Here is a 27,122-nt window from a genome sequence, read left to right as displayed (position 1 = left end):
TCGATTGCTATGCTATCTCTATAGAGAGATCTTTCAGTACGTGTCAACGAGTTAACATGTATATTATCATTTTAGGGACGTCTGTGCACGGTTAAATGCTCGACATCGTAGCGACTTAACGTCGAACGTGAGAGACAGCGGAAGAAAAGGCGGGAAAGATTCGAAGATTTGAACTTGGCGCGCATATTCAGCTGATTCACGAATGGCGGTTTCCAACGAAGTTCTTTTGTTCCACGCGTGAACGAGGGCGTGTTACTTAACGTCGTTGTGGAGGTTGACCGGTTACATAAAATGTTGTCGATTTGTGTCATGATTTTCGGCATCGGCATTGAATTAGAAGCGATTTCGCGCGCGCATGCGCGCGCACAACCAGGCTCGCGCCACGATCCGAAATTCACCGCGTACATTCTCGCTTACGAAAGTGGCCACATAATTTTTGTTATGGATTACACGCTACGATCTCGCGCAACTCATGGGCCGACCATGAATCGACACGGCCTTGAACTACTATGTCCACCATGCCTTCGTCATGTCCAATAACGACCGGTCGAATTTCACTGACGATCATAGTCCCTATGGCGATTAGTCTATACTTAGCGAATATGGTATATGCTTCAACCTCGAGCGACGTGTTTACTTTTGCAAATGGGATTCGATGGTTCATTGATTCTTTGAGGTTAGGAGTTCGAGGTTAATGAGATTTCTTCCTTGAAATTAGGAACGAAGCTGAAATGACTCGTGATTTCACGTTTGTTAGTTCATCAGAGTCACTCGCAAGAGAAATTTGAGGTTAATAAGAGTCTTTCCTCGAAACTGGAAACGAAATGGTCCCAACGATTGCGCGTCGAATGACGCGTGATTGGACGTTCGTTAATCCGCGCAAATTAGACGAAAAGCAAGTTCGAGGATAATAGGGCACTTTGTTCGAAGTTAGAAATGAACTGGTCTGGATGATTAAGCGTCGAGTGACGTAGGATTCGACGTTCGTTAGTTCGTCGAAGCTATTTCCTCGCTAACGATTCGGAGGGGACGGAAGGTGAGTGGTGCGAAGACATAATTGTTTCTATGCCGTGGGTGCCGAGTATGATTAATCACGTCCCTGAGACCCACTGGCCAGTGCCGTACCTACGCTCTCGTAGACTTGGGCGGTTTGGTAACCCGTTGAATTTCGCTTTCGATACAACTCGACCGATGAGAGAATTCTCGTCAAGGCCAATCGAGAACGGACTTGAATGGATGTCGTCATTTATCATCGGCCAGCCGGTCACCGATTTGCACACGGACGCGGAGTCTTCGAGCCTACCTTACCGTCCTGCCCTTCCTCCTCTTCTGGTTACAGGAAAAAACCCGAGATCGAGATCGTGTCACAAAACTGATAAATATTGACCGTGTCCAGCCAACACGTGTTTGTGGAACCTGTCGTATCGCGACTCGGATATAACAGATCTCTGTACAAGAGTTATTAGCAGCGAATATTTTTCAATTTCTTCGAGTTTTTCACTGGAACTCGTCTAAAAAGTCTGACTCGATAATACGATCGTCAATCAAAAGCGACTCGACGAAGACATCCGTCGAATTCTGCGAAACGCAGCGAGGGTAGTATCAGCGGAGTACACGGAACGATAAGGGGACTCGATTTTCGTGCGAAGTAGGATCGACCGATGATTCGTTAACTCCGCGATTGATCGCGATCGCGTGTCCCGATGGTTCGCGTCTGGTTCGCTTGCAAAACGAAAAGTCGAAAACGCGCCGAGCAAGCGAAATACCTCGCGAATATGTTGCGAAAACTGTATACATTATAATGGGCCGGGCGCAGAAAACGGGCCAGTGGCGACTCGGTGGCTGGTGGCTGGTGGCCTGTGGCTGATGACTCGCGGCAGCTCGGTGACTCGATGACTCCGTGGCACCGTGTCTCGGTGCGTACGTTACGCAAGGAATGGCTCGCTCGTGCCTGCGCTCGAAGCTGTGTCTCGACACTGGAATCGTCATTAACGATAGGATGAACAAACCACTGACCTCAATATCTGCGCCGACTAAATGTTTCGTTTCACTGGCAACAACCGCAACAAGCGGCGTACACTGTTGCAAATTAATGCACCGCGGTAACTCTATCGCGATTTGCATATACCGGGAGGGGTACTTGACCAATTTTTTCCCCAGCCTCACGAAGCGAAGATCGATCTTCGAGATGCGCGGCGATGGTAGCTAACGAGCCACGGATATAGCTGACGATTTCAGAGAGCAATGGATTTTCAAGTAGCCCGCCACGGGTAACAGGTTCCGATTGGCGATAAGATCGGCCGCGATTGTTTACGTCTGAGTTTACAACGCCCCTGCCGAGTGATACGAGCAACGACTTCCCCCTTGAGAACTGCACGAGCGTTCGATTCGAGCATTGGAATACGTGTCGGAAGCATCGAGTTTACGGAGCGATATTTACCAGGCCACAGCCTTTTCGACAGCATCGTGGAATCACGTTGTATAAATGATCGATACGGCACAGGTATTGTGACACCGTTACAATGTAATTACACAATCACACGTGACCCATCGTAGTTAATTGCTGAAAGGTGTTGGATCGCGTCAAGGTTGGGAGCCGTAGATAAGTAAAAGGCGGAGTGGCATACGAAAAGTTTACACGGTGCCATCCTGTGACCGAATAAATCGAAAGAAATACAGTTCTGTTTATTCCTGGAAGGAAGATTCGCAACATACCGCATCCGCATGTGTGAACTCGCCGACGGTCCTGCGACGCGTTTTCCTGAACACTTATACGACAAGTACGACACGAGAGGTTCGCTTCCCTTGCTTCCTTATCTTCCAACATCAAGAGCTTTCCGTGTAACAACTTTGTCATTCATTTTTTATTCGCCGACTTTTTTACTCTTCACCGATTTCTGAACTTTGTACGATACCTTATCTGTAACCTCTACTTCCTCACTCCGTTATCACCGCGCAAGATATCTATTAACGGTATGAACGGGCGTGCAATAAAATGCTATAATGTCTTCCGCGAAATAGATACGATAGTACACTGTCCGCGATAATCGAGATCTTAATCGTTCAAGCCGGTCAGAGATTTCGAATAGTCTGTTTTCCGAGGGAATTCGTTAAAACACTAGCAGTTAGAGATCACGAAGATATAATGAAAGAAGAAAGAAGGATCACCTTAGAGATTCGCCGTGTTCCACGTGGTGTTACGTAAAATACGATCTATTTGCAATTCGAATGAGGGATAATATATGTCGAGAAATAAACTAACATTTCTCCTTAGGGAGCCTAGTTTCATGTTTCGATCGTGGTGGAAACAAAATAACGAGAATATCGTTCACGCGTGTATTCAATGTTCCCGAGAACCGTTGCCATGAGAAATTTACGGGAAAACGCCACTCGGTGCAGACTTCGCGAAAAACTGACTTTCACGTTCGAGTCTAGTTCATGACAGAAACTATCCGATTCGCGTTTCTCAGAAGCTTTCGAGCCCGACTATGAGATCACGACTTATACCGCCCAGTGACACAATCTGTATTTATAACAGCAAGTAATTCACGATACGGCCAGAAGGTAATTATATTACGTACAGGATTATGGGCGGATGCTAAAGTGACGAAAGCGTCGCGATCGGCCGTTTAACCGACTCCTAGGCCGGTGTGTATACGTGTGAGTCACGAGATTCGACCGAAACTGTAGTCACCGAGTGATCACGGCCTATGGTTTAGGCAATCAAATCGAAAAGAAGTTCCCAACGCGTCCTCTGTCGTCGAAGACGCAGACGAATCTCGAACGTCGGGGTTTCTAAAATATGACTTTATTACCGCGATAGTGAGAGAGTTTGTAGAGATTGCACGATAACGATCGTACGGCACGTCTTTGTTTAACTGAAATCGCAGCCAGCGCGTCTATTTGCCACCGGGCGATATCTAAGTATACAGCCAACTTGCTCGGAGATTAACGAAACGAAGGAAGGATCATTGAAGTGGAACGTTGTTTGCGTCGGAATCGATACTCCTTACCAAATACGTGAAATTGCGACATAGCTACACGAGAAATCTGTAATTGGCATTATACAATACCGACGTGTTAATAACACGAAAGAACCGCGCCGTGGCACTTTGAAATTTAACGGCGAATCTGGTGTACTCTGGTGAGGGAAAAACAAATCTCCGCGCGGCAAATCACAATCAAGTTTGCCGCTCATCAAGCGAGAGGTTAAAATCATAATTTCCGATATTAATTCAATGGACCATTTATCACATTAAACGTCGCGATTCGTGCAGAAAGTGTGTTGTAATGAGAAAGGTCAACCCGAATTAAATTAAATTCCATGCCGCTCGAAAAGCAAGACAGTCGCGAGGTTAGGCCAGCTACGGAGTCCTGTCTAACCGGTTCTAACGCTCGCAGCCGGGATGTGTGAAATCCGGCCAACGCGTAGAGCCCCGTGAATCGTCGAAATTTGCGAAACGTTAATCCGAGAGGACAGACTTTGGAATAGTTGGAGGTCTCTGAACCTCCACTGGAACATATCCAATCCGTGGCAGAGCGATCGTGAAAGTGGTTTCGCGTGCGTGTCTATCCTCGATACGCGTCGCGATTGGCGATGCCGATTTGAGCAAGATCGAAACTTCTGCAGGACGCCGGACGCTTCGTTTTTTCTCCGATCGTGGCGCTTGAAATTCCCAATCAGTTACCTTCACCGGATTCACCGCGAATCGACATCCGTAGACAGATAATCGTCATGGTCATCGTAGTATCAGAGATCTCACATTGACTCACTAACGAGGAAACAAAAACCGACGTTGGAACGTTTGACCGGTTTCGTGTTTAATACAGACAAACAACTCTACTCCGGGGCGCTTCGTTCGAGACACGCGCGATTTTGAGGTTAATTCTAACCTGTCACGTGAGAGCGAGACCGCGTTACGCGACAATTGATACGTCTCGCGACAAGTCTATATTTAGAACGAACGGAATTCCATCATCCTGGATAATAAGTATCTCGAGTATCGATGTTCTGCAACGAGAGACGCGGTACAGCTTGTGAACGTAGCTGCTGTTCTATCTTCCAGTTCATCGATCTTGTAATATCGCGTTACACCCCGCCGTAAACCGTGCGCCATTGAAAATGTAAATAAAACGGCGAGTCCACATAAACGTATGGCAGAGCGATCCAACCGTCGTACGACCTTCCGAAGTATACGAGAGAATAGCTGCGCGAACTGTACTGGTATTCGATCATATCGCGTCGGCACATGGCGGCGAACAGTCCGTAAAGCGGCACACGGACGGGAAAGTCGAAGGCGCGTGGCTCGCTGACGCCGGCACGAAAGTGCAAGTGTAACTATTATAAAGCGACGCAACCGGCCGGTGCTCTTAAGTAATACGTAAACTGTTGCGCGTTTCAGCAACGAAACACAGAGAGATGCGAGGAAACGGGCGGCAAAAGGAGGAAAGGAGAAGGTGCCGCGACGTGGGGAGAGAAGAGCCGAGAGTGGAGGGCGGCGAGAGAAAGGAGTAAGCAGACGCCTCGTTGTTGACACTCACGAGAAATTGCGGCCGCGTACTCGCGAAGAAAAGTGGAGGACATGCTTTCCAGCTGGTTATCGTATCTTACGAGTTATTTCTCTTGAATTATGTCATTGTTTTTTCAACGTTTCGAACTGCCTCTTTAATTGTGTATCTTTTGTCTTCGTATCGTTTCGTCGCGACCTCAACCGTCTCGCTTCCGGTGGCTCTGACACTTCAAGGATGCATCTCTGTTAATTAAACACACGCTATCCTATATCGCGATACGAAAACACATGTAAGCGGTACTATATCTCTTGTGATCAGGCCTTCGAATTTACTGGTAAAAATAATGGCGGCGAAATAAACGGGAAGAATTTGGTTATGTTCGATATTCGCGTGACGTTTTAAATTTGAAACAACTCACGAATAGAGAGGTTACATTTTTACTGGGTAGGGTTTAATTTCAAGTCATGGAAGGTACTAGAAACACCGTTCACTTCTCCCTCTTACTACACAGGCACGTAGAAACGAGATGACCTGGAATACCAAGCTGCGATATTTTCTGTCTGGCTGACCAACTGCGAAGCCAGTCAAAGAAAAAAGATAAAAGAATTATCTTGTCAGCAAGGAACACGACAAGTATAGTTTTCCAACTGCCGTCGATCGTTTAATGCTTCGTACATGTTCTTTCGTAAATTGTAAATAGAAAAACGATCGGAAACGTATTGATTTTGTAAACAATTTTAATGCCTCATTCATAATTTCATTTACATTGACACAAACGCTCGAGTATTTATTCCTGTACCTGGTCAGCGTGACTTTGGAAACACGTACACGTAACAAAATCGCGATACGTGAAATCGACGAACGAGACCATGTCGAGGTCACAATAGTTTCTGTATTCACGACGTTAATTAGATACGTAATTTTGTCGTACGCGGAAAGAAAAAGAACGACTTCGAGTCATTGGCAATGCCTCCGATCTTTGTTTCGCGCCACGAATTCAAACTCGAGACGATCGTCTGCCGATGCGCGATGGGAATCTGACCGCTTGCTAAATCGAACTATTTCGCGCAACATCCAACGTTGGGATTGCATCGTCGATAGATGGGAGCACTGTCGCACCTCGGATGACAGAACGAGCCTGCTCGTGTATTACGAAATATGTATATCCTGGACATTTCGAGCTGTCACCTCTATTGCAAAACAAATCACCGGCGTTCTTTCCGAGTGGCAGCAGTCCTGTTGCGAGTATTCGCGCATTAATTCCAAGTACTGTCGACGAATATATCGATTGGTGTTTGTAAAAGGCTCGAACGGATTCGAGACGCTGCACGGCCGGATATGCCGAACGAAAAGGAATACACAGCAGCAGCTTTATTGCGCGCAACGTGCGTGAGCTTATGTTTACGACACACGGCAAAAGAACGCGCGCGCGTGAACACGTGGACCAGGCAACCAGAGGATAAGTCGCCGCGACAACATCGACACACGTTAACAAGGTCGAGATTCCACGATGAAATTCGACTTCTCTGCAAATACTCGTTGTACGTTTGAAGCTCGATAAGGGAGCGATTCGCGAATCGATTTGCATATTTTCTCATTTTCGATGTATCGCGATTGGACGCCATATTGATTATCGATTGTAAGAATCAATGGTGGAATGTCAGAATTTTTTAGCATAACAAATATTTTGTAACGAGTGGTGCGATTCTACCTAGTCTTCGATACCCAATTCCTTGCAAAAATGGAAATATTATCGTTTGCAACGATAACGATTGCTGCAATTTTTAGCGATATCGCAAAGAAATCGACGAGGAAACATGTTTGATTTCGTTACGTGACTTTTTTGTGACTTGTAGGTTACGAATGCTGAAGTAAGCCGTATCGACTTGATCGATTTGTCCTGATTGACAAACGAACGTAACATTTGAAAATATTACGTGGATCGATGTAGCCTTGTGAATTATTAAATGAAAGATTTCGATTTGAGAAATCTATTTGAACTGACATGCAGGTTTGTTTTTATTCATGAAACGCTTCGTGTTTCTACCATGCATTTCATTGTTTTTCACATTTTCGTTATTTTATTTACAGATTGTAATTCTTTCGAGCAATGTTACGTTACAGAAATCGCTGAAACAAGGAATTATTCGTCCCATTCGATATTTCTCGCGAATTTCGTTTTATTCGTCAACCCAACGATTTGCATTTTACATACTTTCTAAATCCAGAAAATATTCTTTACCTGGAAGATTCCTCCCGTCCCATAAATCTGATTATGTCCTTAGCGAGGAAGACTTTCGCTCTTGAAAGTCATTATAAATGGCTGTTGTCGCTGTTGAAAATTACTACAGGATAATATTAATGAAGGTCAAATTTATTTTACGTAATCGTATGTTATATTTTATGCTTATTTCCATAACGATAACATCGACGTTTATTATGCCGAATAATCGAATTGTATCGTGCACACATATTACATATCGTGCTACCTTGAGTGGCCGTTATTTAAAGTTGTGAATTTTCTAGACAGGTCGAAACACTCCTCAAAGAAGAGAAATTAAAAATAGGAATTAAAGAAGAAGGGAGAGGAAAGATGGTAAACAATATGTGTTTCGAGCTTCTTTTATCCCAAAATTCTATCCAGTAGGCCACGTGTGCAATGATGAACAAGAAATCACGTTTGCTCCTACGAGATGCCTTCCTTGTCCGCATTTGGAATTTCACCGAGGAAGATTGTCGTGCGTGAACCATCGATCGAGTTTCTTTTCGTCAAATTCGAAGACTGCTATATCCATCAAATTCTCTGCAGCAAATACAAGTGCAGAGAAAGTGCATAGCTGCATGAAGCTGCAACTTGCCGAGAGCTGCCATGGCGCTTTAATGGTACCGCATGGCGGGACGTTGGTAGGAAAGAAGAGGGAGTCCGAGAGAATCCTCTTATATAACGAACGTATTAAAGTCCTGTTCTGACATCGTTCGATGGTCACGAACAAACACGGAATAGTTAGGATATTGATCGGATATTCGAAATTTAAAACGACGTATCGCGTCGCGCGAGAAATTTGAACGAACCACGTTTAACCACGTGGTATATTTTGTTTTCGAACAATGTGTTCAAAGTGAAAACTATATTTTTCTCTACGTAAGGTGGAATAATACGACTAACGTCCTCGTTTGTTACAGCGTTGAACGTAAAAATGAACCGATCGAAAGGGAATCTGGTAAGAATCAAATTGGAGTAAACTCGACTGGAATTCCTTTGCTCGAAGCAAATATAGATTCAAAAGCATTTCGTCAGCACCGAGTCAAAAAGCCAATAGTTAACATACTGATTGCATTTTTCCGCTTTGCATGCGATAGAAAAATAATCAACAATCTGGCGAGAAGTTTAAAAAGTATGGGGAGAAAGCAAAACTCGTTTCGGTCTCTTTCAGAAAATTTGCTGGGTGTCGCAACATCCTCTCACGTAATAACTGAGTAGATAAGTTGCTGCGTGATTACCAGAGTACGTATAAACGAACGCGTATTCAAAAGTTCCAGAAAAATCATCGATCTCTGATGGATTTCGATAATTAAGCGTTAATCGTGCGTTCGCACTACGCGTCTATAATACCGCAAAAATTTATTGCTAAAGATTCTAGTACGCCAACGTTGGTCTCAATTAAAACGACTCGAGCAACTCGAAGATAAGTTACGTTCTTTCAATGCTATCTATACCTACAACGCCTTTTATCACTAAGCAATACACCGAAAATTGATCTTTAAATAACGTCTCATTGTTTAGCTTAATTGGATCCCGCAATTCGAATAAAGCTCCAGTAAGGAACCAGCGTTTGTTGTGATCAGCGTGAGACGTACATTAGATCTTAACCAACCATTTCGAATTCACTGCGAACTACGAGGACCCAGAGCTTCCGTATAGTATGTACCCAAGGCTCCCAAACACGGAGGCCAGACGTTGAAGTTGTTCTTTGGTGGTACTTGACCGAGGAATCATTCCACGCACGATGCCACTCGTCGGGGAAACATGCATTATTAACCCATTTGCATTGGTAACGCGTATATACGTTCGATTTTTCCGGTCGTTATCACCGGAGCCCACATATGTATTCTTGGACCACGTACGCAATGTCAGTTAATAACATGGAAAGCACGAACACTTTAGTGTTATTCGTACCGCGTAAGGTAACGTTAAGTATTAGACAAGAAATCAAGAGTGATTTAGAGACATAATTAGACCCGTGAAAGACGGCAATGTCCATATCCATGGCGGAAAAAATGAGAAAGATATTTATGACTTCGTAGAGAAGAAAAAGAATGGTGTACGAAGAAATACATAAATGTTTAAACGAAGATGTTGACTATCTTCGTATCATGCAAAGTTATTAATCTATGTCACTTCCATTATTATCAACGTGTACACACGCATACGCGTTTTCGTCACTTTATCATTCACGAATCGCTGTATCAAACATTAAGCGGCATTATATTTTTCAGCATTTCGATGATTTCGATAAAGCGACGCAATTTAAAAATAGTAGAATCGAATTCTGGCGATAACGTGGCGCGTCGTAAAAGCATAGAATTAACGGAAAAAACGAGATCAATCGAAGCAGCTTAAGCGGAAACGCATTCTACTTTGAAGAGAATTTATGAAATGTAAATAATTATGGTAACATTTGCATGAATACGATAATTCGATCTGATTGAAACATAAGACGATTATGCAAACGTAAAAATGTTTGGACTCGTGTAATCGAACAGAGAGGATGTACACCTTGTTTTTATTGCATTTCAAAAATTTTTCCATTCTACCGTATTTTTCATGCTTAATGTATGCGCATAAAATTCATGGCATGTAATTTTTTCCCATTTCATCAGTCATTCATCATATTCACTGATACCTGAGAAACACGAGTCTCGTGCGTTCAAAAAATGATCAATATTCATGATAATCATGAATTTCTCGATGGATGTTGTTTATGAAGAGGAAAACAAAAGGAAGCAAGAGGGAAGAAGATAGCTCGAATGATATTTCTAATAACAGGTGTCCAAATATCGGAATAGAGTCTGAATAAACATTCTATACTCTACAGGCACCTGTTGTTCTCCATCGATATCGGATAAGATAGTCTTCGCAGGAGATAGTGAAAAATACGAGAAGAAGATACAAGGAATTAGGTAGACGTTTTTGCAATCTTAACGATGAAATGATTTAAAATCATCACGTCTGTGAAACCCTGACATTTTCGAGTCTCCGTCAAATTTTTCAGGAAGTCTGCCGATCTTGACGGCATCAGATACCGCGAAGGACACTGCAATTCGAGGTTCGAATCGGCAATTAGACGGATCCAAGATTCCTTTCTTCCGGCTGCGGATCTTCCCGTGTAACGATCAACCACAATTAATGTGTTAATTTATGCGTTTCGAATCGTGCATCGAATCAAAGGAATACGAAAGGCGATGATCCTTCGTTTTAAAGTTATCGGATCGCTCGACCGAGGGAATCATTGGGATTCAACGTGATAATGAATATGATAATGACGACGTCCAGTTTTGCAAAAGTTGGAATATCTACGTACATCGAAATCAACTTTGGTAATCTTCTTTTCCCCCTACTTTTTATTTCGAAAGCACCGAGGAGTTTCAAAACGAGATTGATTATAAATTGAAATAACAGCCGATGTAGGAATTAATTCTTTACGGGACTCGAATGGAGGCAATTAGGAAACAAAGAAACGGTATGCGGGAGTCTTGCAAAATGGAAAATAACTCTTTCCAGTCGAATTAAGTCGGTATCTAATCAACGTTAAATTGTTGCAGCAACTGTGTGACAAGCATGCAATTAATAAACTATTTTTAATTAATCTCCCGTTAAGTTTTATCGTACGACCAAAACACAGAGCGCTACCTCCGGCGTGTTATTCAGCAAACCATTTTAAAACTTGCCCCGTAAGTATAGCGAAATTATGGAGTTTAAAATCGAGGAGAAATGTTAATATTTTTATCACCGTTTCAGATATTCGCCGATCGATGAGCATCAAAGACAAACCTTGTATATCCGAAGATCGAGGATCGAAATCCAAGAACGCAGCGCCCGACAAGAATTCCTCAAAAATGAAATCGATTTGGTCTCATAGAACGACGAGGAAGATGAGCACAGTACGAAGTTTAGAAAACGAAATTTTGATCGTTTGAAAGTGTTTCGATGTCGGTGAAGCCCACCTAACAGACAGACTGTATGCCCCTTAAATAAGCGCGACGCGATCGAGTAGAACGTGAATCGAAGTCAAATGGACTGCTCACGTGGTTCGTGATTCACGGGGCAAGTAACGCGCGAGAGGAAGACCGAAAAGACGAAAGTCACGAAGAGAGGAAAACGCGGAGGCGTTTACGTCGACGTTATGTTACCGCTCGATCGTCGACGTGATCGGTTACCGTTATTCGACTGTTAGCAGGGACTATCAGCGTTGCATTCGTCGCTGGCAATTTTCTACCGCGTGCACGAATACGTTCGAGGTAAACACGCGGTGTGTCACGGTGGCGTACACGCTTTAGAGATAAAGCGGCGTCTTTACCTACGAGTCTACTTTTTCGGGCTATTATATTTGTACCGATATCGCGCAGATAGTGCTCGTATCGCTATTCGTTTACGAACGACCACGCGCTACCGAGGAATCGCGAGATAACACACCGCGGCCCAGTAACGCAGAACTGGTTCTTTTTCGTTTCTTTGCCCTGTTGGCCAGCGGTGAATCGCACAATCCGTAACGCTAACGTTCGCGTGGAAATTCGCGTAGGAATAACGAAGAGGGAAAAAAGCGGAAAAAATGAGGAGAGGACGAAGCGTAACCCGTTGGCTGTAGATGGTCGTGGTACAACGGTGACCGCGAGGCGTGAAAATTAACGAAGAACCGGTGAATTATCGTTTCAGTGAGCGATTCGAAAGAGAGGCGCGTGCACGAAATCGTTTCCGCGGGTCGATGGCGTCAATTCGTTACGTGAGAAGGAAAAACAGCCGTGCGGAGTGGTTGCGCTTCTATCGGAAGCGTGCGTGGCAGTAGCGTTACTTTCAGCTCACTTACCGGACGATCGAGCGACGACAGGACCAGCGGTTATCTCACGTAATCGTCTTCTCCCGAACAATCGAACACACACTTGCTCTTCTACCTCGTGACACTGCTGCGCTCGGAAATTCCTCGAATCTTCTGTTCGGTTCGTGAACCTCGTCCAGTGCCAGGTTTTCCTCCAATTTTGCTCGCGCGAACTGCTCGATTGGCCGAACGAGGACCGTTGATGAGGCACGACGGGTCGACGATTCGCGACGATCTATAGATCGGTCACAGAGACGCGATACTTTCCACCAAGTCCTCTGTCGTTCTTTCCTCTCGATGATCTTGCGAAATCTACCCAGCGATAAACTAGGATAAATCGAATCTGATCGAGAACGAGACCGAGCGGACTTGAAAGGAAAGATGGTGATTAAATAGAAGAGAGAAAGAGAGAGAGAGAGAGAGAGAGAGAGAGAGAGAGAGAGAGAGAAAGAGAGAAGGGATAATAAAAAGATGAAGAAACAAGAGAAAAAGAAAGGGATGGAGTTGCGCTCGCGTTTATGCGACACCGATTATATTCGTACGAACGAACGCGCTGCCGCCGTGCCAAGTTGCGGACTGACAGCGGTTACACCGGTGGATTGCTTTTAACCGAGCCGCCATATTGGTACCGCATCCCTTCTACCTTTTGCGATCCTTCGGCTCTCGTCGCGAGATCGGCCGCCTTCACGGACAAAGTTCGTCGCGCGCCTCTTGTCGCCCTTCGCGATCTATCTGCTTTCCTCTCCTTCTTACCGATTATTCCACCCGTGCCTTCGTTTTTTCGCCCGATCACGTCCTAAATTATCTCCGCGATCTGCTTTCCACTTCTCCTCTAGTTTTTGCTCGATCGTGACCTTGGTAGTCTTTCGAAAACGACGTGGAATCGGCTCAGGGTATCTACAACCCGTCGCGGGTAATTAGAGAGTCGAGATATTTCCAGAATATATTTACGAATACCAAGACTTGGAATATAGTTAGAGACTGCGAAATTACGAGTACAAAAGGTTAGAAGTAAATAAGTAATTCGCCGTTTAACGTTGCAGAAAATAATATGCGTTTTGTTGTGTCTTAAGCTACAAGCGGAATGCAAAGAATTCAGACGAGGTTAGGTTAGGTCTGCTATATTTTACAATTTTGAGAAATTGCGTTAATTATCGTTAGCCTGTTATAGTCGTGAAATTACGGTGTAAGTTGTAATGATTAGGTTAGAAAAAAATTGTTAAATATAGTATTTATATCCAATTATGCTTCTTATACCAAGCTGTTTATATTACGTGACGCCAAAGCTGACATTCTTTCCAAAACGGCATCAAAATATTTCTAAAAGGAATCGATAAATTCTGACTTGTTTCATTTTTCGTTTTCTTCTTCCTGCAGGCTGCAGAGGCGTATTCGAGAATCCTGGAGTATTTTCGATCTACGAGATTTTTCGACGATGGATCATAAGGTTCAATGTTCGTGGAACATGGCGGCAAGGAGCCATCTTAGTTTTTGGTTCACGCGCCATCTAAGTGGATGGACACCGACGCGGATCATTTCTGACTCACATGGGTATTTCTATTTTTCGTATCTCTCTATTATACTCGTGTTATTATTTTATCGTATTATATATTCTATCCTGTTAACCAGTTTTATGGTTACAGACGGACGAGGAAACGAGGAATCCCGGTTACAAATCCAACTCGGAAAATTCGTTTAACTACGTCATAAGCAGGAATAATTTTGAAAAATTATCATAGAGACGACGAATCTCTTCTACGAGGTGTGAAGGAATGCAGCGAAGTGGTTTGCTAAGAATGCATGCCATAATTTTGTTTAGTATATTAGTCTTAAGTGAGGTAATGGCATGTGAGCAAAGGTTAAGGAGCGAGAAAACGAAGAACCGGGAAACGAGATTGAAAAATAACTTGCGATACATTGACAAGTAATTATCCAGACAACACCTCGTTTCATATTGATCTATGAATACATTGTGAGGTACAAACCAAGCGTCACATTTATACGACAAACTAACAAAAAATGGCACTCTGATGATGCAACAAATAGAATTTATTGAACAAATTACAGTGCCACGAGACATAAACATCGAGATATTATCCAAGGAAATAATTACAGATATTAACACGTCTTTACGAAAGTTCAGAATAACACGTTTGATCAATGGTCAAGATATCGAATGAAGGTTTCATTCGTTTAGCAGACGTGACTGACATCGAGTAACAACGGATTGGTCCGCGAATACGTAATAAAAGCGATTGGTTTAAAGACTTGAAATACGATCTTTGTTGAACTTGTACAAAATACAAATAGTTCATTTATCTTCCGCCTGTGTCTATTAAAAATTGATCGCCGAGTAAATTCTATCCGTGAACATCACCGAGTTAGAATTCGAATTGGGAATCTTGGCGGTTTGACAAATTTGCGTTTTACCGTTCCGAGACAAGGTCCTCCACTTTGGATCTTCGATGTTTTATTATTCGATTCGCTTCTCGTCCCGTTGGAACCTGCGGAAACTTTCGACATACACGAGCGAGCTGCCCGAAATGTTTCGTTTTCTTGAAATGTCGACATTACGGGAGTTTACTGGAATCTGTCTCGATGCTCAATCGGATATATCATTAATGCATTACTATTAGTAATATATTATTAACGTTACGTCACGCTTGTTATCGCAATCAGGCTAGGCTAAACGTGTTTGCAAATTAGCACGATCAATTTCGTGTGTGGACTTTGAGAAATGACACTGCAACTTGCTGGTTTACCAACAAAATTCCCAAATCTCGTTAGGTTCACTTCGGACAGACAGATATGTTAAGTCTTTCAACCTGGTTCCTCGAAATTTCTCGAACCTTTCTTCCTATGCACCTATTGCTCGGAATCTGGAACAGTGATCGGTGTGCCACGCTTAATTTCCGAAACATTTTTCAGTCGTTTCGTACATAGGAAGCAAAAACACACCGATTTCGTCCACTTTCCTCGCTCGCATATTTGCAGTTTATATAGTTATGGTTTTTCTTCCAGCAACGTAATTACTCGCCGGAGGAATAGCCGTTTGGAGCGTGCGTAATGGCAACGAGAGAACGCAAGTGGATTCACGAGAAATCGAACTGGCACGATGAAGAGGAATCGTAATACGTTTCTGGTGCAGAAAAACAGGAAAAGGTGACATGTTCCGAGGAAGCGAAACGTCACGAGACGACACCTCCTCCTATTTCGGATTCAACTCGCATCTCCACGAAGCCTCTGACTTCTTGCGCAATTTTATTCCTATATTTTCGAAACTAAGAATGCTTCAAGGTGGATGGATATAGAACAAAGACGATCTTTCTCCATGGCTGGTTGTCCTGAAGTACCATGGAATTTATATCCTCGTTACCTGTCCACCCACCTGTGCAAGCAGCGAAACTCGCGGATCGAGCAGCGGTGGTAGTCTTGGAAAATTCGAGTTAGACATTGACCGACTATCTAAAAATACGTTTCCTCGATGCGCCATCGCGTGGATGGTCCACCTAGCCACCTCGTAGACAGGTGCACGCTGCGTGTCTCGCTGCTCTCGCAGAGGACATGTCTGATTATCAGGGAAGCACTGAGATGTCGCGAGATCTTGTCCGATCGCCAAATCCAGCAAATACCACGGTCTTTCGCAATGAAGCAACACGTTTTCGGGCCATGACGCAATTTCGTTGTTGCTGACGTCATTTTCCATGTAAATTTATTTTTTATTTCGCCCAAAGCTATTGGAACAAAGAAAATTAGCAAATACCGAGTCATTGTCGCGTGAACTATGACCAAACCAGCGAAGAATAGATCAACGACAGCGAAATCGACGATAATCGTGAGACTGAGAATAATTAAAGCAGCGACGATCGGGTGAAAACAGCAAAGAAAATTAGCGATGATCGGATCACCTAGAATCATTAGATCAACGACAGCGAAATCGACGATAATCGTGAGACTGAGAATAATTAAAGCAGCGACGATCAGACCAGCTCTGATCGGGTGAAAACAGCAAAGAAAATTAGCGATGATCGGATCACCTAGAATCGAGTCAAACGTGATTCGGTCAGCTGTGATCGAATCAAGCGTGATCTGGTCAGCTACAAACGGATCAGCGCGATGATCAGGTCATCCGTAATCGGATCAGCGACGATCAGACCAATTACGATCAAGTCAGCTATAGTCTCACGACGATGGAATCTGTCTGGAACATCGAAAGGTACCTCATTCGACCAGTGTCCCACGATCGAACCTGTTTCTGTAGCGAAGACATTCGTCGGGGAACAAAGAAACGCGAGGTCCTAAAAAATTCTCTTCCCAATGTTAGTCTAAAACTGTTTCTCCGAATATCCATCTAACATTGGGCTGATCGAGGAGGAAAAAGAACAGACAGCATGGAGTTACTGGCAAACGATCTTCGGGATCCTCGGGGAACGTATTTTCGGGCAAAGATTGCGACAGAGCCCGGCCCGGTTCTATAAACGCGTATTTGCATAAAACCCAAGCGAAGCCGGTTGACTTTGATAAGTTCAAGGTCAGGAGGATCCCCGAGTCCGTGCGGTCGTATCGCCAGGGGCCTGCTGCGATTAAAAATTTCGTTAACATCCACGATGTGACCTCGCGACTTAACGATATTCAAATTCAAAGCGGATCGCGGTGCTAGTTTTTGTCTATAAGCGTATATATAAACGGATGACACTCGTGTCTTTGAACCTTCTCTACGACCTTCCTCGGCGATAGCTATTCCTCGTCGATGAATCGGCTATTGACCAACAATCTCCGAATTCTCTCTAATCGAAAGGAGCCGAGGCAAGGCAAGAATCCATCTGGTCAACGCGTCACAACACGTGCAGGATTTTCAAATCAAAGACAAATAGGCTTGCTAATTCTGTCCTTCGCTATTGTATTTGTACACGACAGATGTACGTAGAAACACGCGCACGATAATTATCATAATTCTTTTCTTCAATCTCTAAGCTTACATTTTCGTTAGCAGCGTTGGATGATCAGAGTTGGATCATAGGTCGTCATAGGTGTGGATACATGTAGCATGGTACGTTTCGCGAGCGTTCTTAGAGTTAGACCACCGGTGGTGTCCCAGTGGCATCGTAGGAAAGGTATAGGATTTGAAGAAACGTGTCGATAATCACGCGCAATGTAACAGCCAGGTTCTCAGGCTGACGTTTATTACACGACAACATCTGATTACGCCAACTTCCTCATTGCTAATTGAAAGAGGTCGATACTTGGCGAAACAAGCGAGGCTGCTCCAGTAACCCGTTAGAAACAAGAAGAAAATTACGGTACAGTTGAATCGTCGCCGGGCAATAAAACGGAAGTTTATCTGCAACGAAAACGGTCTTAACTACAGTGCTTGAAACTCATTCTATTGGTATACCGTGCCGGTTCACTTCACTTTTTCATATCAAAGGACACACGATTCTGTTCAATAGCGTTGCGCAAAACGGACGAGAAAATTATTTCGCGTATTTAATTTAAGAGATGGAGCACGTTCGCCGATGATTTGAAAGCGTCGTATTAACTTGTAACTGCGGTAGAAATTTATACAGGAGGCATCACGATGGGTAGGTCTAACAGCAGGCATCCGTCAGCCACGTTTTCGCGAACTGCTCGATATGGACACTATGTTTGCTCCTTTAATTTAGCAGGGATCGTAACTGGTGAGAAGATTTAGAAAAAAGAAGTTTTCTGAATTTCACAGGGATTGTAATATCAATTATAATGTACGTATGTACGTGCGTATGTATACATATAATTACAATATGTACAATTATAATATAATTATGCACAGTTCGAGAAAAGACGTAATGCGAAGTATAGTGAGAAATTAGCAATATTCGATTATATAACATTTATATTTTTCTTCAAATGATTTTCGTCACGAATAATTATCATGCATGATTAAATATTTTTTTTAAATTATTAATAATTATCATCGATGACGGAAATTATTTTCGATTACAAATTATTGTAATTATTATAAATAATGAGTAATGTTTTCGATCACGAATAGTAATTATTGTGGTTAGAATAATAATATCGAAATATTTTATTTTATTCTTCTTATGTAAATATTCGTATCTTTTATTGCCGAATATGTTTCACATTTAATTTTGCGTCATTTGTGGATATTGCTTAATTGTTTATAATATTAGCAAAAATTGACAGTGATCAAAGCAACGAGGAAAAAGGTTTATAATTGTTACTAGAAAAATTATAGTCGTGAATGGTTAAAAATGGGAATTTTTTAATCAATGCATTTTCTCAAAATTTTTTTTAAATTTAACGATGATGTTCTATATGAATAAAAATCGTATTATTGTTATTAATAATTTTCCAATCGAATCATTAAAATAACTGTTATTTTTGGTTTCTGCCACGAAGCATCAACTATTGATCGTCAGTGATATACAAACTCTACCTCAAATGTCGAAACGCTTATTAAATCGTTCATTAACCTTTTTAGTACCTCAGTTAGCATTAATACCTCATATCGGCTCCACAAATTTCTCGAAAAATACCTTGAGCCGATATTTCGAATTTTCGTATATATTATTTTTAATGAAAATAAATTAATTAAATTTCCCGCCAACGAATCTATTAATTTTAAGGTTAGGTTAATAAATTTAAGGCCCTCGTTGATAAAAGTCTTAATAGAACAGTTGGTAAAAGAAATTCACAATTTTTCATTTAACAAACGGAAATAAATGAAATATGAATGCACTAGGTAGAAACCGAAAGTTATATATGTGTACTTTTTCTCGTATTGTCGTAAATGTATTCCTAATTTACAAAAATTAACATAACTGGTGAAGAAAAAATTGCCTGCATTATTAGAACAATACGTTAGTATATTAATTACATACATTGGATTAGTTGATAAATATTCAGAACATTGCATATTTATAGTATAATTGAAGCACGCGTAATTATACTTTGTTGTCGTGAAACGAGTTTCCATAGTGTGCAATATGTCTGGAGTAACGCTTTTCCAAGTTTCGTTTCTGATATTATCGTTTACGATATATAATTGATTCAGAATGCAATGCAAAAAGCTACAAAATGCTTCCGCTGTTGTTTTTTTAGATAAGAAAAACCCGCGATAATCTTTCTTTTTTATTAATTTCGTAAAAAATGTATAATTTTTTATATTGCATAAATTTTAATGTACGCAAAATGTCTGCTTTTTTTCCTTATGTAAGATTATTTACGTATTAAAACAGAAATACATTAAAAAACGATATATCGATTCCAATAAATATCTCTGACAACGCGTATTATCCAACCTATTTCTGGGCGTCACCCGGAAAACTCGCGATGTAGCAAAAGAGTTAAAAACACATTTTATGAGACACTCTATACACCGTACACAATTTTTTCCAAATACAATTATTACGATTTTTCAACCTCTCTGATAAAACAGGTAAAATACTTACTAATGACCCTCTGGAATAATAGGATTATCCGGTTATAGGATGCGTATCACTATTTCGGAACGGTCCATTTCCCCCCACCACGCACGGTTATTCACTTGAACAAAGAAAACACAGGATACACCGATGAAACCACCTGTACAAATGGGTGAACGTAGAGCGGTATCTCGTTGCGGCAGTGGGCAGTGAATGGCTGTCGCACGCGGAGCAATTGCCCGGTCGAAGAAGAATTCAAGAGGAGTTCTCGCGTTTTCCACATGGCACACGACCCAATTCGTCGATCTTACGTAAGCGACAACATTGGATCATTCATGCTCAGCTGATCGCGATACGCGCGCGCTGCCGCAATTAATACGGTACTTCTGGAACCGCAGAAACACGAGGGTACGGTTAAAAATATTCGTGGGGCAACGATCGATCGTCGAAACGCGCGTATATAACGGCGCTGCTTTACGATTCGAAAATTATCCGGCAGCTTCCCGTCTAGTAGCCGCTGTGTCAGCCTGCACGGGCCGCGAGACGAACTGGCTGCAACGTCGCAACATTCTATAAAGCAAAGCAGCGAACCCGAGACAAAGCGCTGCACACAGTTCGATTCCGTCGATCGACCGATAACAGAGGACCCGGTACACAAAGAATTTGGCCTTGGCCTACTGTCTCATCGAGTTCGGGACACGAACCAACGAGTGAACGAATCACACCGTCGCAAAAGTCGAGCGTGAGCGTCGATAGTCCGTTGCACAACGGTAGAAACGTGCCTACGATGTTCTTTCCCGGCTGGAGGCTTTAATGGAGCGATTCGTACCGTTTGTGAATCGTGATTAACGCGATTCGGTATGCTCGACATTGTGTCCCGTTTTTCAGCCAGCTGATGGATCGCGCCTCGAGGCCTCCTGACCTACATTATTTTTCGCAACTCGGCCCACCTTTTCGCCATGTCGTTCCTATACGGTCCTAGACGGTTATTGCGGCTACTCGAGCGGCAGGACGGGAGTGGGGGAAGGACAAGAGTATCTTAGTGGGAGTATCTTAGGAAGCTCGTGCGAAGGGCGATGGCTCGCAGGATAACTCTCCGAGGGTAGTATTAATTCGATTATGATGTACCATCGGGAGGCAAGGTGATCGCAGCTCGGAAAAGTAAATTCGTCTGGACCGATCGAGGCACCTCCTTTGGTCGTCTGGATTACGTGAAAACGGAACGCGCAGGGGCAGGGAGAGGAATTTCTCATCGAGCGGGCTACCGAAGCCCGACCCATGCCACGGGAGAAAGTTTCGGCGTCGATGGGAATTACACGCCGTCGAAATGATCGTTCGGCCGTGCAAATACGTAGTCGTCCTACGTCTAACGAACCTCGTCCAAACGTAATTACGATTGCGAGATGCGAGTGAACGTTTCGATAACCGGAGTCGATCAGTTGCCCGGCGAAACCGAGTCGAGATGATTCCGCTGGGACTCGCGCCATTTTTCAAACGCTACGTTGTCGCACGTTCGTGCAAAAGTCCTTTCGCGCAAAAGCTTCTGCCTTCATGCCGGTTTTACGTAATTATTAAACGCAGAAAAACACAGGAATGGTGATTCGAGAAAGAAAGGATTCGGCAGTCGCGAAATATCCACTCTAATTCCGCCTTTCTAGTTGCCTAATTCGTGATTCGATCACACGGACGGATCCCCGTGGACTTGCTCTGTTCCGAAGGTAGACGGAACGTGACTGTACAAGGGAAAAGAGAGAAAGATAAAAAACGAAGAGTTTCACGTAGTTTTCGGTTCCGAGGTTCGAGGAATATCTCGTGGCCTTGCTGTGGAGAAATATCTGCGGGCACGCGATCAGAATACTCGAGGAATGGGCACCAACGATCGACCTGCCACGCACATGATCCATGCTCGTGCGTGATTCGACGAATAGAAGTTTATCGTCCGCCAATCAAAATTATGTTTTATAAAATGTCGCGAAATTCTCGTATTTCTACTCTCCATGCTTCGCGCGCGATTCCGAAGCTACATTTCGAATTATACGACACACACGTAACAGCTTCTTGCGTGATTTCCATCTTTTCAACGAATAATCAATCGAACGAAAAAATCTCGTCTCCATATTAATGAACATAATTGGACGTGTAGAATTTATATCCGTAGCTCAGAATTCGAACGTATGGTAATTCATGTTTTTACGGAATTTGATAAATCGTAAACATGAGAAATGTCTTTTTTCAAGGAAAATTGTGACGACATTGATGATTCTTTCTTTGGCTAACAACTTTCCGTCGACTGACAACAGTAACAATCTCCATTTCCTTATGATGCATTTGAGGTTAAACAGATCGCAAGGATGCCAGACGAGATCCGATTGACCCTCGTAAATTTCTATTTCCATGGTCATTAACGTCACTTTTAGTTCCATCGTCGTCAAGCGAATCAGTTTGCGTAATTGATCTGTTAGGATTACTCCTACACCACGTTCGACAGTTTCTCTGTCGAAAACGTAGAGGTTAGGGCGGCGTTCGACGACTATTTCATCTCGCGATTGCTACTCGCGTGTAAACAAAATTACGTAATTCGATCTAGAATCAGCGTGTCCGTGGGATTCCGTGACACTTTCGTTTATATAAATGTCGAAACGTCCTCTATTGTCACGAAATTGGTCAATACCGTTCTACTCCTTATCGACTTTCCCCCTTTCGATTTTCCTAACGATTTACAACACACACGCGCTCACGACACATCGCGGAGTCCCGAAGTTTCTCGCAATGATCTGGCTACTTTCAGCAAATACATCGTTTCGTAAAGGACGCATGCGTGATTTTTGGAATCTTCGTCGGATGTAACATTTTACATTTTCTATATCGTCGAGTTACCGAATTTGACCTTGTTAAAATGGAGCATGTTTATCTATTACGTAGGTAAGGCAATTATTAAGAATGAGCATGATTGATATGATTGATATAATTGGATATAATTAAATACTTCGTCACGGTTTCTTACAATTAATAGAGAATCTTATTATATAAAACCAATCATATACGTTAATCTTATTCCGAAATAATTCCACGCCTTCGTACCTTTAGTCTGATAAAAATTAATCATGATTCGTTAATTTTTACTCGTTGCCCGAACTAAATTACTATTACGTAGTTTGATGTAATTTAAAATAATATTAGCTAATATACTCATATTTTTTCATTTACACGAACGCACGTTAGCTAACGATTACAAAAGAAGGTACAGAATTTATAAAAAATCTAATATTCGGTGATTCAGTAATTCCGCATTTTGCAAAATTTTTGAATATAATTTTATTCGATTATCGCAATGCTTTAAATATTTAAAGCATATTTTTTAAGCGTCATTAATTGTATTTCATAAACATGCGCGCCAAAACACGTGCACCTGACCGATCTGAACCGTTTCACTGAGATCGTCCAATGGGTTATCCGCTGTAAGGGGCTCGATTCATGCGCCAAGTTGCTGCGCAGCATCGATTCCATGAGACGCGAGCACGCTTAGATCATGGTGTCTCGAACACCGGTATACTGAATAATCATCTGATCGAAAGGAACGCTACTCACCAGTGGCGTGCAGACCGAACGAAAGAGATGCAGACTTCCTCACTTGTTGCGCCACTTGGATATATTCTATCCTTTGTTCCCGTTCTTCTGAATTCTTTCTTCCTTCCTGCACGTCAATAGAAACCTCACTTGCTCGGACGAACGGTGTGCCACGCCGACCAGACTTTCGATGGATCCGGTTAAAAATATATACAGGGCGGGGCTCGACGGAGATGCTCGAGCTCGCTCGACGATGCTTCCTCCTTCTTGGTGTGCGTCACGCGTTACTCTCATGCCGCGTGTTCACGACCGTACGATATCATCGTCATTATACCGCGAAATCGCCGTATCTTTCCCGTATTCCCGTGACGTCCTGTGGTATGCTTTGCGTTTCGTCGTTGCACTGAGAACCGCCAACAGGCCCGTAACTATCGGCCGGAGTGCCCGCGTAACTCGAAATTTTCGCTGGACCGAAGAATAAAAAATAAAATATATCAACGTGGATCGGTGAGAAATATAAAAATCGAGGTGTATTAGTTACGATGTCATTGACGTCAATGTTCGCACGCGGTGAAATTACAGGAAAGTTTGTAATTTTATATGGTTACGTAATTATGAAGATTGATCGATAACGATCTCGATGTTTTGATTTCTATTTTATGTTTAATGTTGCAAAATATTATTATCGAATGTGTATGTGATTATCATAAAAAATTCAATTATCGTTCTAATACAAGTTTTTCATCGAATCGTGTCCTGTCGTGGTGAATTATGTTCCTATTTTCGTTGCAACATGAACGCTTTCTTTCTTAGAAAATCATGGATTATATAAAAACTGTTTTATAAAGACGATCGACCGACTGAATGAATACGGGAAACATCTTATAGAATTACGGCACTCTCTTCTATTGCTTCGGGACTTTATCTGTATTCCTGCAGCTCTGCTTTCGAGATACGCACCTGTGCGTTGCCTGCGATTTGTGATTCTTTGTATTAGCTTACCGGGTAGTTTCGCGACGTGTCGCATGTGAGCGTATCGAGGTAGGCAGTTACTCGTAAGTTTCTCAACAGTACGATTCGATCTTCGTTTCGATAATAAAGTGAAAAAATTCATAGAATCTAATTAGCAACTGAAAACTCGTTAAAACAGTAGATACTTACGCGTATTGCAGAATCGCTGCTTTTCTGTTAATATTGTAACCGTATTTTTAACCATGAAATTTAAATTTTGCCAAAAATCTTTGTACTACCATTTATTCGTTCCGTGTAATAAGCAATAATTATTACTCGTTCCAAGTATTAAATGTATAAGAAATTAAAACTGAATCGTAAGTTAGGTATAAAATCACGTATCATAAACACATGTCTGTGAAATAAAAAATAAGCTAAATAATCCTTTTTCATGTGTGTGTGTGTGTGTGTGTGTGCGTATCTTTGCAATAACATACTTCATGTTCTGTTCAATTAAGATATATGGATCGAGAACACGATATTAAATCGATATTGAAATCGACATAAATTTCAAATTTTAATTTAGATAGAAATTTATTAACCTAACTCGATAATATTATAACGATGTAATATGTGCTTATGCAGCTGGTAAAAGCTATTTATTCTGTTGTAAAACATAGTTAACATAACCTATTATGCATATTATACTAATTATTATGTATTACATCTGAATTTCATTTTACGTATTTTACGATAATCTTCGTACACAGAATCATAACAAACTTTTTCATTATTTAAATGTCGTCATAATTTAACAATAGTTTAACGACTGAGCGTTATAGTTGTAAGTATACCAAATTTCGTTACACACGATGATATTCCAATGTTTGTATGACAGTGCCATTAATATAATTACGTAAGAAATATTTAGTATTATATTTGCTTAATTCTGCATGTATTTTACATTGTAACGAGTAAATTTGAGATAAAATATACGGTAAATTGCTAATGAAATAGCTGTGTCAATAGGTCGTTAAAATTTGCAGGTCATTGAATTTTATTATAGTGTACAAGAATTATGTAAATGTGAAGTATCGAATATAAATTTTTCTCGTTTTTTCAAATCAAACGAAATTGACAATGAAAACTGTTTGTACATATTTGTCACTTCTTACTCGTTTTGGAAGTGATTAAAAATTATATAACTATAATAGTAGTGCGAACCGTTTTCAAGGGGTGTGTCAGTCGTCAAATAAATGGACACCGATTTCCCTGTGTTCATGGCTGAAGGCAACTCGCTCCTTTTAAATTCACTTTATTCTCGTGTAATTCTCCCCAATTATGTACAAAAATATAATGAGAATCAATAATCATTACAGAATTCGTAACATTAGATAGGTACATGACGATGTGTGTGCTCTTGCCGTCTCGGCCTCGTGTGAACTTGACTTGTGACACCTTTCACTTCTTTGAACAATTTTTTTCCTTTCTTTTCTCCTTTTCTGAAAGTGATAGACGATCGATCATGGCTTGCGTGTTTATACGCATTTAATTTCTTTCTTTTCTTTTATAAATTTAAAATATCCACCGATTAATTATACATATAGTATCATGCGAAGTCGATGTTTTTGTTTCTTTTCTTTTTTATCTTGCATAGCTTTATGTGTATCCACACAGAAAAATGAAAGATTGATTTATTAGCTAAGAGTAATTTAATTCCTTTTATATTATACTCGTAGAAACTGACTGTTGCATGGAAAGAACAAAAGAGGTACATTTATGCGTTGGGAAATCAATATTATCCTTTTCTCTGCTCTATTCCAATTAATAAATTAGTAATTGATCTAGCACAATGATATTTTACATTTAATATTGTTGAAGGTTCTTTCTATGATTGTTTGAAAAATAATTCGTAAATTTTATTCGCATTACGATTAACTCGTGACATTGTCGAATATAAGGTTAGGAATATAAAGTTAACGTGAACGAAACGTCGGAATCATTTGTGAAATTAACACAAAGCATACTCGTACAGCATGAACTGCAAAAATCTTGGGTGAAAGTTCGAAAGATACCCAAGAAATTTCGTCGAAAAATCGTATTATCAAATATAGCAATAGTCATTGGGATTTCGTTAGAAAAGTGCAAGGTTTAGCAGAAAGATATACGTATGCGCCGATTGTAAAATAGCGCTAAACTTGTACACTGAGAAGCAGCCTTTTTTTAAACTTTCCTTTTCCCGTGTTCAATTGAAAGAAATACGAAGAATATCTTCAATCGTCATGATAGATTACGTTGGATTTACGAACCATAATAATGAATGACACATTTATACAAACGTATTGATGAGATATTTACGAACTTCTATTAGAATGTTTTCCCGTTGTGTCTCGATGTCGACGCGGCTTATTGTCCTCATTGACAGACACGTGTTTGTTAAATAGAATTCTTTACTTTTTCCTTTACATTTTCCAAAACGCAATGTAGTATTCCTTTTGCGAGATTTTAACAGGTGCGAAATTGCTTTGTTTTCTATGCTAAAGATATCTTTACAAATACGTTCATAACGCAA

The 27,122-nt window shown here is 41.6% G+C and overlaps 1 protein-coding gene across 4 annotated transcripts in view; it reads right to left on the bottom strand.

The window, feature by feature from the left end:
- The window catches only part of LOC108553060 (elongation of very long chain fatty acids protein AAEL008004), a 33,090-nt gene extending 9,144 nt beyond the window's left edge, over window positions 1–23,946 (bottom strand). The window contains exon 1 of one of the 4 annotated variants that reach the window (XM_017907813.1): window positions 23,621–23,946. The gene's annotated coding sequence lies outside the window, so the exon portion shown is untranslated. Of the gene's footprint in view, window positions 1–12,596; window positions 13,344–20,059; window positions 20,120–23,620 lie in introns of those variants that run through there. The other 3 variants (XM_017907812.1, XM_017907814.1, XM_017907811.1) reach the window with 3 other exon arrangements.
- Window positions 23,947–27,122: the final 3,176 nt, after the last annotated feature.

This window comes from Eufriesea mexicana, unplaced genomic scaffold (genome assembly GCF_001483705.2).
Source record: "Eufriesea mexicana isolate 0111107269 unplaced genomic scaffold, ASM148370v2 scaffold9187, whole genome shotgun sequence".
NCBI classification, from domain to species: Eukaryota; Metazoa; Arthropoda; class Insecta; order Hymenoptera; family Apidae; genus Eufriesea; species Eufriesea mexicana.
This window is presented reverse-complemented; position numbering and strand designations above follow the sequence as displayed.